Source organism: Lynx rufus, unplaced genomic scaffold, assembly GCF_022079265.1.
Source record: "Lynx rufus isolate CCGP_SWC_20201006 ecotype Redwood Valley unplaced genomic scaffold, mLynRuf1.p SCAF_7, whole genome shotgun sequence".
Classification (NCBI taxonomy): Eukaryota; Metazoa; Chordata; class Mammalia; order Carnivora; family Felidae; genus Lynx; species Lynx rufus.
Window position 1 is genome coordinate 58,146,408 of NW_025814889.1, and position 16,528 is coordinate 58,162,935.

Genomic DNA, 16,528 nt, shown 5'->3' on the forward strand with positions numbered 1-16,528 from the left:
AACCTTAAAAAGCAAATTAAATACATATATAAAAATATATATAAACATATATATTATATAATAATTATATAATAATAATTGTATATATATATATATATTTCTACTCAGAAAAAAAGAAACCTACAGGAGCTTATTCTCTCTTTCTTTAATTTTTTTTTAAATGTTTATTCATTTGAGAGAGACAGAGCACGAGTAAGAAGGGGGAGAGAGAGAGGGAGGCACAGAATCTGAAGCAGGCTCCAGGCTCTGAGCTGTCAGCACAGAGCTGGATGCGGGGCTCGAACTCACGAACTGCAACATCATGACCTGAGCTGAAGTCAGACGCTTACCTGACTGAGCCACCCAGGTGCCCTTAGGAGCTTATTCCTATATTTGAATCCAAAAGACCCTTAAATTTTTGGTTTAATGTAACAGTTCCAGGAATACCACAAGCATGTTCATGCTGCTGATGTTCTGTCAGAAATGATCAAGGAGCCAGGAACTTGGTCGACAAAAGCTCTTTGGCAGAAAAACAAAAGAAAACAACATATGTTTCTACAATTCTTTGAAGCCGAAGTTTCCTTATGTGAAACTTCTGAGCAGCGTGAGTATCTTCCACAGGTGAAAAGGCGTTCCCCAAACCCCCCATACTTGGAAATGCTCGCATGAATTGCAAGAACTAGAAAGTTGGATGATAAGGAACCTCCCAAGATACAGCTGTTGATGTGAACCAAGTGTTTTACAAACAGGGACATTAAACGCCTCTGCTAAAGTCAAGTTGAAAGGAAGCTGTCTAAAATACACAGGCCATCGCTGTGCCAAGCAATAATTATTCATTTCTCTTGTAAGGAAATACATCTGTGGCATCTAGATTCAAGGAAGCCAAATGCTCAGTAGAGCCTGTTGTTCTGTTTCATATCTGGGTAGTTCATTTTGGGAGAAAGTCTGCACATGATGTATGATTAATAATCCCTTGTTGAGAATGTGTCCTGGAGAGCTGGTGATCCTCTTAGAGAAAGAATTTTTGTTTGCTGTATCTAAAGGCTTAGGTCTTGGGCAAAATAATGGCCTGCTGTGGCCTATTGAGTCTCTTTTCTAGAAATTTGAGCAGACACTGCAAGTGTGGCAGTGGTTATAAACCTAGAGTGAAAAGTTAACTTACGAGGTTTCCCAAGAATCAGTTTGTAACAGACTTGTGGCTCCAGGCCATGGAGAGTTGAGGAGCTAAATTCATTTCTTTTTCCTTCCGTAACCACAATACCTGGACCACTCCTAACAAAAATAAAAAAGAAAGTTCCCTAAGAGCATTTAACTCCCATTCCATATTCAAATTTCTCCAACTCTTTCCAAAAGTCTTGTCACCCAGTTTTGGTTCCCAGCCAGATCGTGGGATCTCACATTGCTGTTGGTTCCCCTCTAGTGTCCTTATAAGTCTTAGGTAACCCCTCCAACACCACTCTCTGTCCCTTCTTTAATTATTTTAAACTGAGGGGCACCTGGGTGGCTCAGTCGGTTGACTTCAGCTCAGGTCATGATCTCATGGTTTGTGAGTTTGAGCCCTGCATCGGGCTCTGTGCTGACAGCTCAGAGCCTGGAGCCTATTTCAGATTCTGTGTCTCCCTCTCTCTGCCCCTCCCCAGCTTCCACTCTGTCTCTCTTTCTCAAAAATAAATAAACATTAATTATTTTAAACTGAAATTATTATTGACATAATTGTAGAGTGAGAAATAATACCACAAGGTCCTGGGTACACTTTACCCTGTTTCCCCCAGTCATAAATACTACATTATAATACTTTAGGATTCTAGCATAACCAGCATACTGGCATTGATACAATCCACTGACCTTATTCAGATCCTCCTCGTTTAACTTATACTTGTGTGTGTGCGTGTGCGTGTGTGTGTGTGTGTGTGTGTTAGTTTTATACCTATATTCATTTTTAAATAGTGATTTCAGCTAAAATGTGTGGAGTGCCTGCTATCCGCCTGGCACTATTTTAAGTTCTTTACATGTATAATCTCATTTAATACTCATGAAGTACAGTTCTCATCCCCATTGTACAGATGAGAAAGACTACATGACTCAGCAGTGGCAGAGCAGAGCTAATTTACTTAACTGTCATGCCACGGGTCTCATTATCTCAGAGCACTTATTGGTGTACAAAATACAGCCTTGAGCAACTAGATTGTGTTCCAAGGGGAATGAGGCTGGGAACATCCTTCTAAATAGCTATACAGTCAATGTCTCTTGCAGGGGATTGTTAGCACTGTGAAATTATTCTGCATAATACCGTGTGGTGGATACATGACATTATAAACTTGTCATACCAGAAAACCATTCAACACAGAAGGTGAACACTAAATAAAGTACACATTTTAGTTAATAATAATGTATCAATATTGATTCATCAGTGGTAACTAATGCATCACACTGTTGCAATATGTTGATAATAGGAGAAAGGGGGGGGAAGTACATGAGAATTCTTCAGACCTTTGCTTAATTTTTCTGTAAATTCAACAGCTCTAAAAAATAAAGTCTATTAATTTAAAATACAGGTTTTAGAGGTCAATTGTTCTTTCAGATGGATCCACATAACGAAGTAACTGGAAATACTTTATTGTTGGAAATCTCCAAACTGTGGTCGCTGAGCATTTATATTTCACCAGCTGCCTTACATTATCTCAAGTGGCAGGAAAATAGTGACAAAAACTTAGGCACTTAGAGGGTGCCCTGGGGATATGTGTGGCTTTTTTGCCTCCTTCCACATCTTCCCCTGCACGAGCCTCAGCAGCTGAGCAGAACAAGGGCAGACAGAATACAGTGTCTGTAATTTCCATCCACTCTTGAGCCCCATGGAATTTGAACTTATGCGTACTGTATCATCACTTGAATGCTAAATCTTAAATGTCAAGATATTCTTCAGGGCAGAGGGGGGACTGCACCATGATATCCCCAAATCGCTTTTCCATACTCTTTTTGGGAACTCTGAAAGAAAATTTTGCTACCACTTTCAAAAATATTGCTTTCGTGTTCCTGTGGAAATTCACAAAGGGAATATTACACTTACTCCTTACCACAAGCAGACATACTTCTTTCTGGTGGAAATAATATGAGCCATGAACATCACGGAAAATATTATCTAAACTTTTATATTGAGTAAGAAATGTATCCTGCACCTCAGGACTAGTGTATACATAGAGTAATCAGGAAAGGTGCCAGTCGCCAATGACTGCTCGCTGTGGAACTTGTTCTTTTGACAGACATGCCATGCTCTCAGGCAAATTGTACCACCACGCATTATCATATAAAACTGGAGAGACAAATTAATCTTAGCAGCTATTTGGAGGAAGATAACTGAACACGCCTCACCCTCCTCCGCCCCAAATCACAATCCAATATTAACTCCTAATCTGTTCATCATCTTTAGTAATTGTACCCTTTGAAGACAATCTATGAATATGGATATGGCCTTTAGGCACTTTAATTGTCATTTCATCCAATTAACAGATAATTAAAAATGCTTCGTGTGAATACCTTTTCCCCCCTTCTTTTGTCACCAAAGAGTGTTCAATGCCTGTAAGGATGAGGTGCAGGAAGCAGTCCATCCACGTCAGTGGCAGAGACCAGGTGTCTCAGAGGCAAACACAGTCTTTCTTCTATCTTTGGCACTTGACCCTCCAGCTTTGGATGTTAATGATCTGCTGTTCTCCTTTAACTAGTCAACTAGTCCTTATGGGACTAGTCATAAGATCTTCCCAAAGTGATAGTGTGTTGCTTAGAGTCATTTTTCATGTAGAGTTCACATGTGGATCGTTTTCACGGGAAACAGGAAGTAAGTCATATTTATGTCTAAACTGGTGGTGATATCCCTTTATAGACACTGTAACCAGCCTTTCTTACACTCATCAATGGGAGGAAACGGGCATACCTGGTCTCAAGAAATAAAACCTGACCTGCAGAATAATCAAATGTATTTTAGGGGATTTCTTTTTTCTGTAACAACCAAGATGGACTATGTTAAAGAGTGATAATGTGCAACCCTCACATCTCAGTGACTCCATCCAGGTGTATTTCTCTTTCACGCAACATGGCCAACGTGGGTCAGCAGGCGGCTCTGCTTACTCTAGTTTCCGAGGAACCCAGGATGACAGAGGCTTCATGCTAACTCATGAGCCCAGAATCACTGAAGTAGGAAAAAGGAAGTTTGCAGTTGAGCACCACCAATTAAATGCTTCCACTTGAAAACGACACATGTCACTTCCACTCACATTTTATTGGCTGAAGCAAGTCACTGACCAAGTGTAACTTCAGTGGGGCAGGGAATTGCAATCTTAACAGGAACCCAGAAGGCGGAAAACCAGTGTATTTGTGAAGAGTTCTAATTATTACCATACCTGACTATTCTCTATGACTGACAAATAGGAGTTTAAAAACACAACGTGCTTTTGTGAAGTTTGAGAATTTAGTAGTGAGTGTTTCAACTGCATGTGAGTGGCTCCGAGGTCTATAATAAGCTCTAACATCATATGGGACGTAGCAATTTAGCTAATGAATTAGCTTCGTGGTTCTCCACTTGTTGTTACATTCACTGTAATTCAAGGAAGATGATTAAAACTATATCTCTCATAAGCATACTTAGTTGTCCCTTATGAGAATTTTTATTGTTTAGGAACTAAAAAAGGCTTTGTCTCCCTCTGAAGCGTTGGTATGTTTCCAGTTGCAAATTAGTTAGAATCTGTTGACTCTGCAAAGAATGAGGTTACAAACTTTGAATTAGCCCCAAGAGCTGATATATTTGTTTATCTGCTTTTAAATTTGTTTTCGTCTTTGTAATTAATTTTAAAATAATGACATTATAGTTGTCCTTTTTATAAACTACCCCAGGCCTTTTTGTGAAAGAGATCAAGAATGAATTTTTTTTGTTTAATCAAAACAAACCGAAACCCTGTCACTTGGTTAGAAACAATACCTTTTTCTGGAATTAGCGCTATTTGTAGAGCCCTATTTATGTAAATAAAGCACCAGCAACACCACAGGAAATCCATTTGTTGATGCACAGAGGACAAAATGTAAGTATACTGTGATTCTCAGAGCCAGCTCTTACTAGTGGGAAGGACATCTTGCTCCCCACATGTTTTCCATCTGCCCAAAATTCTGCTACAGGTAGATACAACCTATTTATTTTATTATTAGAGATTAGACTTGAATATAATATTTCTTGCAGGAATAACACTATGACTTAGACTTACATTAAAACTACGTGACAATTCTGAAGAGAGGGGACCTCCTAGGGTTAGAGAGGGAATTGCTATAGATGAGAGGATATCCAGAAGATTATACTTTCATAGCAATGTTTCACTTATTGAAGTTGTGAGGTGGGGGCATGAATCATAAAGGATTCATCTCTATGATGCTTTGGATTTTGTATATTTCTTAGTAGTTTTTTTAAATAGGTAATTGCCTTCAGATTCTCTCCTAGGATTCGTTTTCAAACAAGTAAGCTCTTAAAATAGGAAAAATAGGAAGGAGGGAAGGGTTGGAAAGGATTGTGGAAAAGATTGAGTGCTTTAATGATGGATTTCTCATAACTGAGGAGGCTTAGAACAAGAAGGGACTTGAGGGGTCAATTAGTTGAAGCCCTTCTTTTTAGAAGAGTTTATCTGTTACAGATCATGTAGCCAGTTGGTGGGGTTGGTAGAGGAGATGGGGATAAGAATCTCAAATCCAGAACTCCTGATTGCAGTCTGAGCCCAGTGTTACATAACTTCTTTTTTGCTTAGTCACTGGTGGCATCAAATTTCATTTTTGTGACCAAGGAACACACGTGAGTTAGAAGTAGACCTCAAAATGATCTTTATTGGCAAACCGGAGGAAGTAGCTTGAACAAAGATGATAAGGGGCAATGAGGATAACCACCATGGCCAAAAAGAAAGAGACACTGATGAAATAACTGCAAGTAGTTATCTAGATGAAGCAAAGCCATGTAGCAAAATGAGCTTTATATCGGGGAGTACAAAAGGAATGCCCCTGAAAGTAACAACTGTATCCTCTCCATTGACCAGAATGTTACTAAAGCTCCCTGTCCAGGTGCAGAGTCTGAAGGGTGAGAGAAGCAGAGAGCTTCGTGAGGCTTAAGAGAATAGGCACAACAGTTGAAGACAAAAAATGAGATACAAAGAGGAAAATTAGAACTCCACCTAGAAAAGCAAAAATTATTGACAGCTGGATAATATTACATCATCTGGAAGGATATTATATGGGGAAAGTTAGATTTTCTTCAGTTTGTAGATGTCTGTCTGTAGGTAGAATATGAAAATGTCTTTGGTGTCAAAAGGGACTATAACTTTAGAGAAAACAAAATTCTTGACACTTTAGACATTAGGATGACCTCCTAAAGGGTCAGCTGCTTCTCCTGTTCTGGCAATAGTTCAAAAGAAATAAATTCCTCAGATCTTGCTGATTTGGATGCAGTCCAGCCCAATCTAAGAATTACTTCTGTTCTACAAATAGAACAAGGAACCATGTTTTTGGTAAGAGCTAAACCCAACTGACTTGATTCTCAACATCCTAATTTCAGATTCTAGGAAAGCTTCTCCACGCAGAACTGAGGAAGGGTAACTCATTGAGGTCACCTGGGCCAAGTGCTGTACCCGTGGTACCTCACAAGAATGCTCCAGTTCCTCAGGTCATCAGCCAACTGTCATTGGCAGAGAACTTACTTTAATGTAAAAGGAAGCACTTATCTGGCTTAGTATTCCAAGAAACCTAAGAACAGCTGCAGCTTGGCTGGGAATCTTGTTTATCTTTTTAATTGTGTATATATGCCCAGAGGCCCTCCAATGAATGGCTCTAAATATAAAGAAAAAATAGTGTGCAGGAATTCAGTAATGAAGAATCTCCTGTTGTTTCCTGCGTGGTAATTTTCACAGAGACCACCATGGTAATTTACTCACATGAGGCTGAGACAGAAAGGAAGTGCCAGGAAAAAAGTCAGAAGGAATTAGCAACTTAGGAGGCACATTTCATAATCGAACCTGCATATGTCCAGGTTTGAGCAAAAACTCCAGGCTACCTTGAGTGATGTAAAATCACTTCCGCTTCAGAATGAATGTCTTTCTTTATAAAATTGGCTCTGCCTTTTAAATGAATCTTGTTGCTGACCTCGCAAGGACTTCTTAGCAGTACCTGCATTTGATGTGGCTCTGTTCCCATTCAGGTCGGTGCTTTGAAATTTGAATGTGCAGATTAATCCTTTTGTTAAAATGCAGACTCTGACTCTGTAGGTCTGTAGGGGGGCCTGAGATTCTCCATTTCTAACCAGAGCCTAGGAAATGCCCATGCTGCTGGTCTGGTAATGATACTTTGAGTAGCAAGGCTTTAGATAACTTCTAAACTCATCTGGCACTTGCTATTTTAGATTTTTCAAGACACTCTCTGAAAAAATTAAATTAAATTAGATTAAATTAAGCCCAGGCAACAGGAAGCTAGGATGATTTTCAATGCTAAATGGTTATGTCTCTTTGGGGCAAGAAGAGAGCTTTTGCAAGTCGAGATCCTGAGAGCAAGCTGGCAGACAAAGCAGTGCCAGGCAAGCCTCTACACTGTGGAAGAAGTAGGGATCAGCCCAAATCACCATGCCCAGGGGGTTATGGCAAACTCCTATCTAATCAAGGCCATTTAAAAAAATAAATTTAATGTTTATTTTTGAGAGAGAGGCGGGAGGGCAGAGAAAGAGGGAGACATAGAACGTGAAGCAGACTCCAGTCTCTGAGCTATCGTCACAGAGCCTGACTCGGGGCTTGACCTCACTAGCCATGAGATCATGACCTGAGCTGAAGTCAGACACTTAACCGACTGAGCCACCCAGGCGCCGCTCATCAAGGCCATTTTTTTTTTTTTTAAGGTTTATTCATTTTTCCGAGACAGAGAGAGACAGAACGTTAGTTGGGGAGGGGCAGAGAGAGAGGGAGACACAGAATCTGAAAAAGGCTCCAGGCTCTGAGCTGTCCACACAGAGCCCCGCAGCACTCGGGGCCAAACTCAAGGACAGTGAGATCAAGACCTGAGCCGAAGTCAGACGCTTAACAGACTAAACCACCCAGGAGCCCCTAATCAAGGCCATTTTTAATAACAAAGAGTTAGTCAAGTTGATGGGGTCCAGCAATAACCATAATTGAACAAGAAGCAGTAATTTTGTTCCAAAGGTGTCAATCTTTATTGAAGCTGGATTTGTCCATGTTAGGATGGGAAGAGACAAAGTCCAGGCTTGAAATGGTAGCTGGGCTGGGGCTGCGAGCAGGGTGTCTGTCACAGAGAAGAACTATACTGGGGCAGAAATCCAGTTAATCAGAATGGATGGACAGGCAGGTTGAGAGGAAGAAAGTTCAGTGGGATCAGGGCCTCATCCAAGAAACACCAGATGCTGGGGTTAGGGCGGCAAAGATAATTTCATGCCCCTGAACCTCAGCTGTTAATGCACTATCAGACCTATTTCCAATGAACTCAGGAATTGGTGAGATTTAGGCTTCAGACAAGACATCTTTAATACTTGGAGCTAAGTGGGGCTTTGATAAAGGAAGGTGTGAAGCTGCCAAATATTATGTACCTACTGGACGCTAGGCATTGTGCAAGGTGCTTAGTATATACTGTCTACAAATGAGTAAAGATTTTTTTCCTCTGGGAAGACAGGAGAACCAGTAAGTTGTAATCCTTTGAAGAGTTACTCAGCAAGTGGAAAAGGCAAACACTGGCATAATTACAAGTTCTCATAGTCACCTAGATGAAAGAGGGAGCTCCAATGTAAAACTGTGCCCTTCACACATTTGACTAAAAGCTAGCCATTCAAGCGATTAGCAAAATAATTGTCCTCAGGAGGAGGAGGATTATTGCCATGAAAGAAAGTTTGCATTAGACTTGGGGGGGGGGGTTGGAGGGTGGGGATGTTCTTGCAAAAATGCAAACATTAACCTCACGATTATGACAAAAGCAAGCCCTAGAAAAATACTGTTCGTTCTCAAATGAAATATGAAGTCCTCCTCTCCTCTGAGAGAACGACCAAAGTGGTGAGGATGGAGATCATGTTGGATGATCTCTGTGTCCATCACTTAACCTCATTTGGCTTCCTATTGCCTTTTAAAATTGCCTTGTCAAATCTCATTGGAGAAGCAGACCAATTTATTATCTTTATTCGGGAATTTACAGAAACTGTCTTGCAAATACAACTTTAATATACTGGGAACGGGGCGCCTGGGTGGCGCAGTTGGTTAAGCATCCGACTTCAGCCAGGTCACGATCTCACGGTCCGGGAGTTTGAGCCCCGCGTCGGGCTCTGGGCTGATGGCTCAGAGCCTGGAGCCTGTTTCCGATTCTGTGTCTCCCTCTCTCTCTGCCCCTCCCCCGTTCATGCTCTGTCTCTCTCTGTCCCAAAAATAAATAAACGTTGAAAAAAATTTATAAAAAAAAAAATATATATACTGGGAAGATAGGTAAATAAAAGTCCAAATGACTATAAAAGATGATTCTTAAATTAAACGTGGTAGCGAAAGCATCAGTAAATATGGGGTTGAAACTGTTTGCCGTGCTGTGTGAAGTCAGCAGGGTCTAGGTGACTCCTGCGATGATCATTGCAGCCATACATCTAGTAAACGTATGAAACCGATTTTTATCATCAGAAGGCCGTTTACCCGTCAAAACAAGCCCATCCCTCAATTACACCAGAAAGGGGTTCTTTCCATCTACTTTTGGCCATATTACATTCTCAGGGCATAGATTTGGGCCAGAAACACTAAGCTAACAATATTATATGGGCATTTGATGACGGCCCAACCCTCAAATATTTCCCTCACAGGTGCCTGCGATTTCACTTGTGATAACCTGCCTTCATTTAGTTGCTTTGGGTTGTACAACATCGCTTGTCCTGAAATTCTTACCTTCTCATAAGTACTGTTTGCAATTAGAACAGACTATTGTTGACGCCTTACATGATTAACAAGTTTCTTTTTTTTTTTTTTTCAACGTTTATTTATTTTTGGGACAGAGAGAGACAGAGCATGAACGGGGGAGGGGCAGAGAGAGAGGGAGACACAGAATCGGAAACAGGCTCCAGGCTCTGAGCCATCAGCCCAGAGCCTGACGCGGGGCTCGAACTCCCGGACCGCGAGATCGTGACCTGGCTGAAGTCAGACGCTTAACCGACTGCGCCACCCAGGCGCCCCAACAAGTTTCTGAATGAAGGCGTGCCTTAGGTTAGATACCTGAGTCAAAAGGACATAATAAAACACGTGATTTTCTTCCTTAGAAGAGGAAACTGAGTTTGGAATGTTAAGAATGTTATTTGTTTTTGTATCACTCAGGATTCTATAGGGAATCAGAACCAATATATGCATATATATAGAACTTATACAATATACAGTATATAATATGTAACATTTAAATGTATCATATATATATACATATATATACACACACACATATAAAATACACACACATGCAGAGAGTGCAAATTTTTTTTAAGGAATTGGCTCAAGCAGTTTTGGGGTCTGGCAAGTCCAAACTCTGTGGGGCAAGCTGACAGGCAGAAAACTCGGTACGAGTCAATGTTTCAGTCTTGAGTCTGAAATCAGCATGGCAGGCCAGTCAGGCTGGTGACTCAGGCAGGGTTTTTTGCTGCAGTCTTAAGAATGAATTCCTTCTTCTATGGGAAACCTATGTTTACTTGTAAGGCCTTCTTCAACTGGATGAGGCCCACCCACATTGTGGAGGGTAATCTGCTTTACTCAAATTTTACCAATTTATTTTTTTTATTTTTTTATTTTTATTTTTTTTCAACGTTTATTTATTTTTGGGACAGAGAGAGACAGAGCATGAACAGGGGAGGGGCAGAGAGAGAGGGAGACACAGAATCGGAAACAGGCTCCAGGCTCTGAGCCATCAGCCCAGAGCCTGACGCGGGGCTTGAACTCACGGACCGCGAGATCGTGACCTGGCTGAAGTCGGACGCTTAACCGACTGCGCCACCCAGGCGCCCCAAATTTTACCAATTTAAATGTTAATCACAACTTTAAAAATACCTTCTGCACAGCAACATCTAGGCTGGTGTTTAGCCAAATAACCGAGCTCTAGAGCCTAGTCAAGTTGACACATAAAATTAACCATCATAGTTGTATTCGTGTAGAACTTGGAGCTTAACTTGTATTTCTAAAAACTAAAACCATCTAAACCCTTCTTAATAATTTTTTTTATCAATCATTGCTTGGCCTAGCACTGAATTTCACCTCCAGGCTTGACTAGATCACACATTTCTAATTCGCCCTAAGCAGCCTGGGGAAGCTGGATTATGCCTCTTGTCGTGTGCCACTGGTCTGAATTAGAAACGTTCACCACTTCCACCAGGCATAGAAGGAAGAACTGGTCATCATAGCTTCTTTGTACATTTTTCTAAAGTATTTACTAGCCCCTCTCTGTCTTTGGGTTCATTATTTTTAATAAAATTCCATGAGCTCATACTTTACTCATGAATATTGTAAACTTTTTACAATATTACTTCATTAATCCTTATAACCCATGAGGCTGGTACTGCTATGATCTCCATTTTTTCCATGAATTTAAATAATTGGCTTAAAGTCACAGGGTCAGTGATGGCCCTTAACCATTCTCTTAATTATTAGGCAACGTGCATATTAAGAAAGAGGTTTTTTTTACCTCCAGCCAAAACTTGAAAAGAACCCAGAGGTGAAAAGTATCTATTATCTGTTTATCATTATCATGAATATTGAGAAATGTTTACTAGATTATTATACTTATCTTTAAAACAAAAGCAGTTTAGTTGCTTCCTTTTAGTTAAATCAGTTCAGTTTAAAAATAGCTACACCTTAGAGGTGCCTAGGTGTCTCAGTTGGTTAAGAGTCTGCCTTCAGCTCAGGTCATGATTTCATGGTTTGAGTTCCAGCCCCACATCGGGCTTTCTGCTATCTGCTCAGAGCCTGCTTCAGATCCTCTGTTCCCCTCTTTCTGCCCCTTCCCCACTTGTGCTCTCTCAAGAAGGAAAAAAAAAAAAAGAGAAAAAAAGAAAAAAGAAAAAAAAGAAAAAGAAAGAAAAAAAAGATATATATATAGCTACACTGTGTTTGGGATACTTTCAGCCTGAGTCTTGTAACTAAACTTTTTTCAGGAGTTATTCTCACAGATTTTTCAAAAATCCTCTTGACTTAGTGACAAAACCTTTGGAGAGAATGACCATGGGTTTCAGTCAGCACTGTCCCTGTTGCATACAGACATGACTGGAGAATAAACCCAGTGATTGTCTTACATACACATAAGAAGTGTCTACATGTTGGCTGTGGGTATTTTGATTACAAGAATGTGATCCTGTAAGTCATCACCACTATAAATAAAGTCAGGCTATAATAGAACATTTCATCAAAAGTTATCATGGTAGAAGGCAACTGTTGTGGAATCAGATTCTTGTTTTTAAAAATATGTTTACGATCAAATTGAATCAGCTTAGCAGAAAAATAATTACAAAGACTGAAAATTCCCTGTTCCTCCAAGCCTTTTATTTTTTGTTAGTAAACTGATGTAGAAGAGACACTTGTTCCCCTGAAGGAGACTGCTGTCTCAACTGATAAATCATATAAGCTCCAATGAATGTATGTCCTCACCCTCAGGAATGACAGGTCTTTGTCACTCTTGTGGGATTTGAGCAGTGACGCCGTGAGAGAACTTGACTAATAACCTTCACATGGACCTTTCAAAGTCTGCGTGTAACTCCTTGATAAAGATCTTGGTAAAGGCTAATATTGTCACAGGTTGACAGCGTTGGGAGAAGAAGGCCACGGAGCACTTTGACACTTTTCAGTTTATAGTAACTCCTTGAAAAAAACCTTAGGTTTTGCTGTACTTGGCAATCATTGGGACAAATCACAAGAAAATGAGTATGAAATATGTGACCCTCAGATATAATGCATTTGGCTTTATTCTCTCAGACATGTGCACATGAGGGCAGTTTATACAAAGTCTGGTTTGACTAAAAGGACACATCGCTGATGTTCTCTGAGTTTAGATGGAATGCCTTTCATTTTATACAGTGTCTTTAATTCTGCAGCTATTTAGCCACATATGGGTGTGTTGTATCAGTGAGATAGATTCACTGTGACAGTGAATGGAAAGAAGTAATCTATTCCCCTTATTTTGTGCAAAATTTAAAAGACAAAGCCAAATTTTACTAAAGACAGATCCATACCCAGGGGAAAGGACAATTCTTAAAAGCCCACTGTATTTCTAGCCAAATGTTTGAAAATAGATTTAGATTCTACCCAGGTGAATAGTTAATAGGTTTTTCGGGTGTGCTCAATTCTTTTCATGCTCCCAGTGTCATTTTGGTTTAAAAATACCACACTACATTTACTTCCCATGACCAAAAGCCTTAGAACATCACGAAAATGGTAATTAAGCATTAGTTTCATGCATCCAACAAATGTTAATTTCAAGAGACTACACAAACAGGATTCCTTTAAGTTGTTTTATTGATGACAGGAACAAGTGCGTAATTAAAGATTTCATGAGACCTGCAAACAATAAAGAATGTGTCTATTGCCAGCAAAAATACAATTATTCCAGGTCCTTTAGACATTACAAATATAGAGTTCTTTCACACCAGATGGTTCATAAGTGACAAAGCCATTTTAGGATGTTTAATTGTGCTTCTACAAAACCTTCAAAGAATGAGGTAGTTTCCTTTACCCACGTTATTCTCCACATTTCGATTACACTTTCAGTGAGTTTAAATCTTTTAACGTAACCTTTAAACAATTTTTTCATGAAAGCCAAGCCTTATTTACAAAGTGTTTATTTCTCTGCACTTGATTTTTCTTAAAGAGAATTTCAAGAATGACTACACAACTAGAGAACTTTGAGACAATCAATGGTTGGGATTTTTCATTGCAATTAAATTTAGGTGTAACAGCACATATTCTAAAAATTCCAGAGCTAAGCTGATATTCTCCTGTTTCTATCTATAAACTCCGATTTAAAAACTACTTCCTCAAACTACTTATTTTCTCTCAGTCACCGTTATTAAGCAAGTGCAAACTCTTCAGCAGTGACATAGGCTCTGTTTATTAGCCACTTGAGTCCATTTCAGAATCATTCATTCTCATAAGTCACCAGGGAAACATCTGCAGAATTTACAGATGCATACAGATTAGCTAGCTTATTTTTAAGACTTCATTCGAAATCTTATAGCCATACTCTTGAGAGAATTCCTGCACTTTTTAGAAACTTACCAAAGACGTAAAAATTGAGGCAGATATATGCATTCCTTTGTTAACCCTGAGAACGACTGCTGTGAAATTAACCTGGGGAAATTGCAGATTGTTGCGCATTTTAGTTAAAAACTAAATGACAATATTCAACTCATTTCTAAATCAGGTAGCCTTCACCAAGGAAAAGGGGATGGCGGTAAACTGTATTTCTAAGGCGCGTACGGTGGGGGGGGCGCTGTGCAAAAGTCACAATGTACTCCTTGTCACTTATTTTTTCAGCCTCAAGAAGCTTCACGAATCTTAAGTAGTTGAAGGAATTATACAGCCTTCTCTAAATTTGTAGTACAGTGGTTTCCATATAACACGACCGTCAGGTTATTATCTCGAGATCATGGCCTAATTCTAATACCTAATGAACTGGCCCTTATACTTAGCCACTTCCTCCTCGGCACTATTGGTATTTGGCACCTACGTTGAACGCTAAAGATCCCTATGGTTGGCCGAATAAGGACAAGGCTTCTCTGGACAACACAGAAGCAAGTTTGACTTTTTTCCTCTGTTTCTTCCTCTATCTTCAGTTGTTCTTCTTCTGACATCTTCTCTAATTAAAAGTTTCTTGCCCCATAATTTAATAGAACCTAGCCATTATAAAAGTGGATGTGCAGAGAAATCTGTCATTGAAACTACATTTTAATTCATTCTCATACCACAGCTTGCAGTCAAGTCTTACATCCCAACAGTGGATTCTGTAAATTGGAACATTATACAACTTAAGTTTTAAGCCTTATTCGTAGGGTCTACAGAGGTATGAAACATATACTTCCAGACAGAAAAAGGTTTACTTAAGACTTCAACTGCATCCAGCAGATTTTAAAGACCGCTTCATTTTCTAATACCAAATTTCATGCCTTCATCATTCACATTTGAATCATTCATTCAAATCATTCACGAAAGCAAATGTATGTACTTCTATCTGATCCCACAGAATTATTTACCCACAAACACTATTACATCATGTTGATATGTTTTTTTATCAAGCTCCCCAAATTAATATCTGAAGTCTTTTGATGTGGTATGTACACTAAGGATGAAAAATCACTTTCTTCTACCTCTGAATTTTTTTAAAGCGTGTTTTGGCCATGATGAATATGAATCTCTTTGCAATACATTAAATGGCCTTTCTTTTAAAATCTCAAACCATGAAAAGTCATTGTTATATTAGTCCTCTACTTGTGATTTTCTGAGTAGCTGGATCCATCATTTTCAAGCTAAAGCTCTAAAGAGTTTGGTTCATAATAGACATTTTCCAGAAAAACTCATTCTAGGAACATTTTATTTCAATAATTATCTGGCTTTGAGTTTAAGATCAGCAAGGATGCTGTAATTTCAGATGATCTTTTGTTAGATGAACCATGACAATTTAACATTGCTCCAGAGAATGTAGTTATCAAATGTACTAGGCAGGTTGGAAGTAAGTGGTAAACCAACAGGGAATCACACCATGTAGACGGTGGTTGAATAACCCTCTAAATACTAATCCCACCGAGTAGTTGTGCAGTAGAAGAAAGGAATGGAAAAAGGGATGAATTTCCTTAAAAAATGAGACGGAAATGTTCACTGTGATTTCTTGATAAGAGATGTGTTCTAGTCATCATCTATTATCTAACTGCATTAAATAACACTTTTTTTATCTAAAAATTTTAGTAGAGTATAAACTCCACGAGGATAATGTCTATATACTATTTTCTAAAACTAACTTCCTAATCCCTACCACCAGCTGTGTTAGATGCACATTTGTGGGTACTCAACCAACATTTATCAAATTAACTATAATCTCTATGATCTTTGTCAATTAATAGGTAATCCTTACTGAAAAGCTGGTAGTCTCTGTTGGGAGCAGATATCTGGAAAACAGGTGAACAAATTCTACTTGTAAAAACACAAAGTGACAGGTATTATGAATTATCCACTAATTATTCATGAGCATTACTATTGGTAACTCAAGTTTCTGAATATACACATAAGAAATCCACATTACAAGGCAGAATTCTTTGATCACATTTAGCATCTGAATATAAAATAAGTGAGCCTTACAATGTTTCTCTGACCCCTAAGCCCTTTGCTTTAGTCCATCTGACGAATATTGATTGCCCTAAATATTTTAGAAAATATAAACAAGTGAACAAGTATTGTTATTTTCTGCCTAAAATACATTTTTCCCAATCGTAATGGTAAACTCAATGTATGCTCTTAAAAAGGAACTTTTTAAGGAAAAAGAATACAGTAAC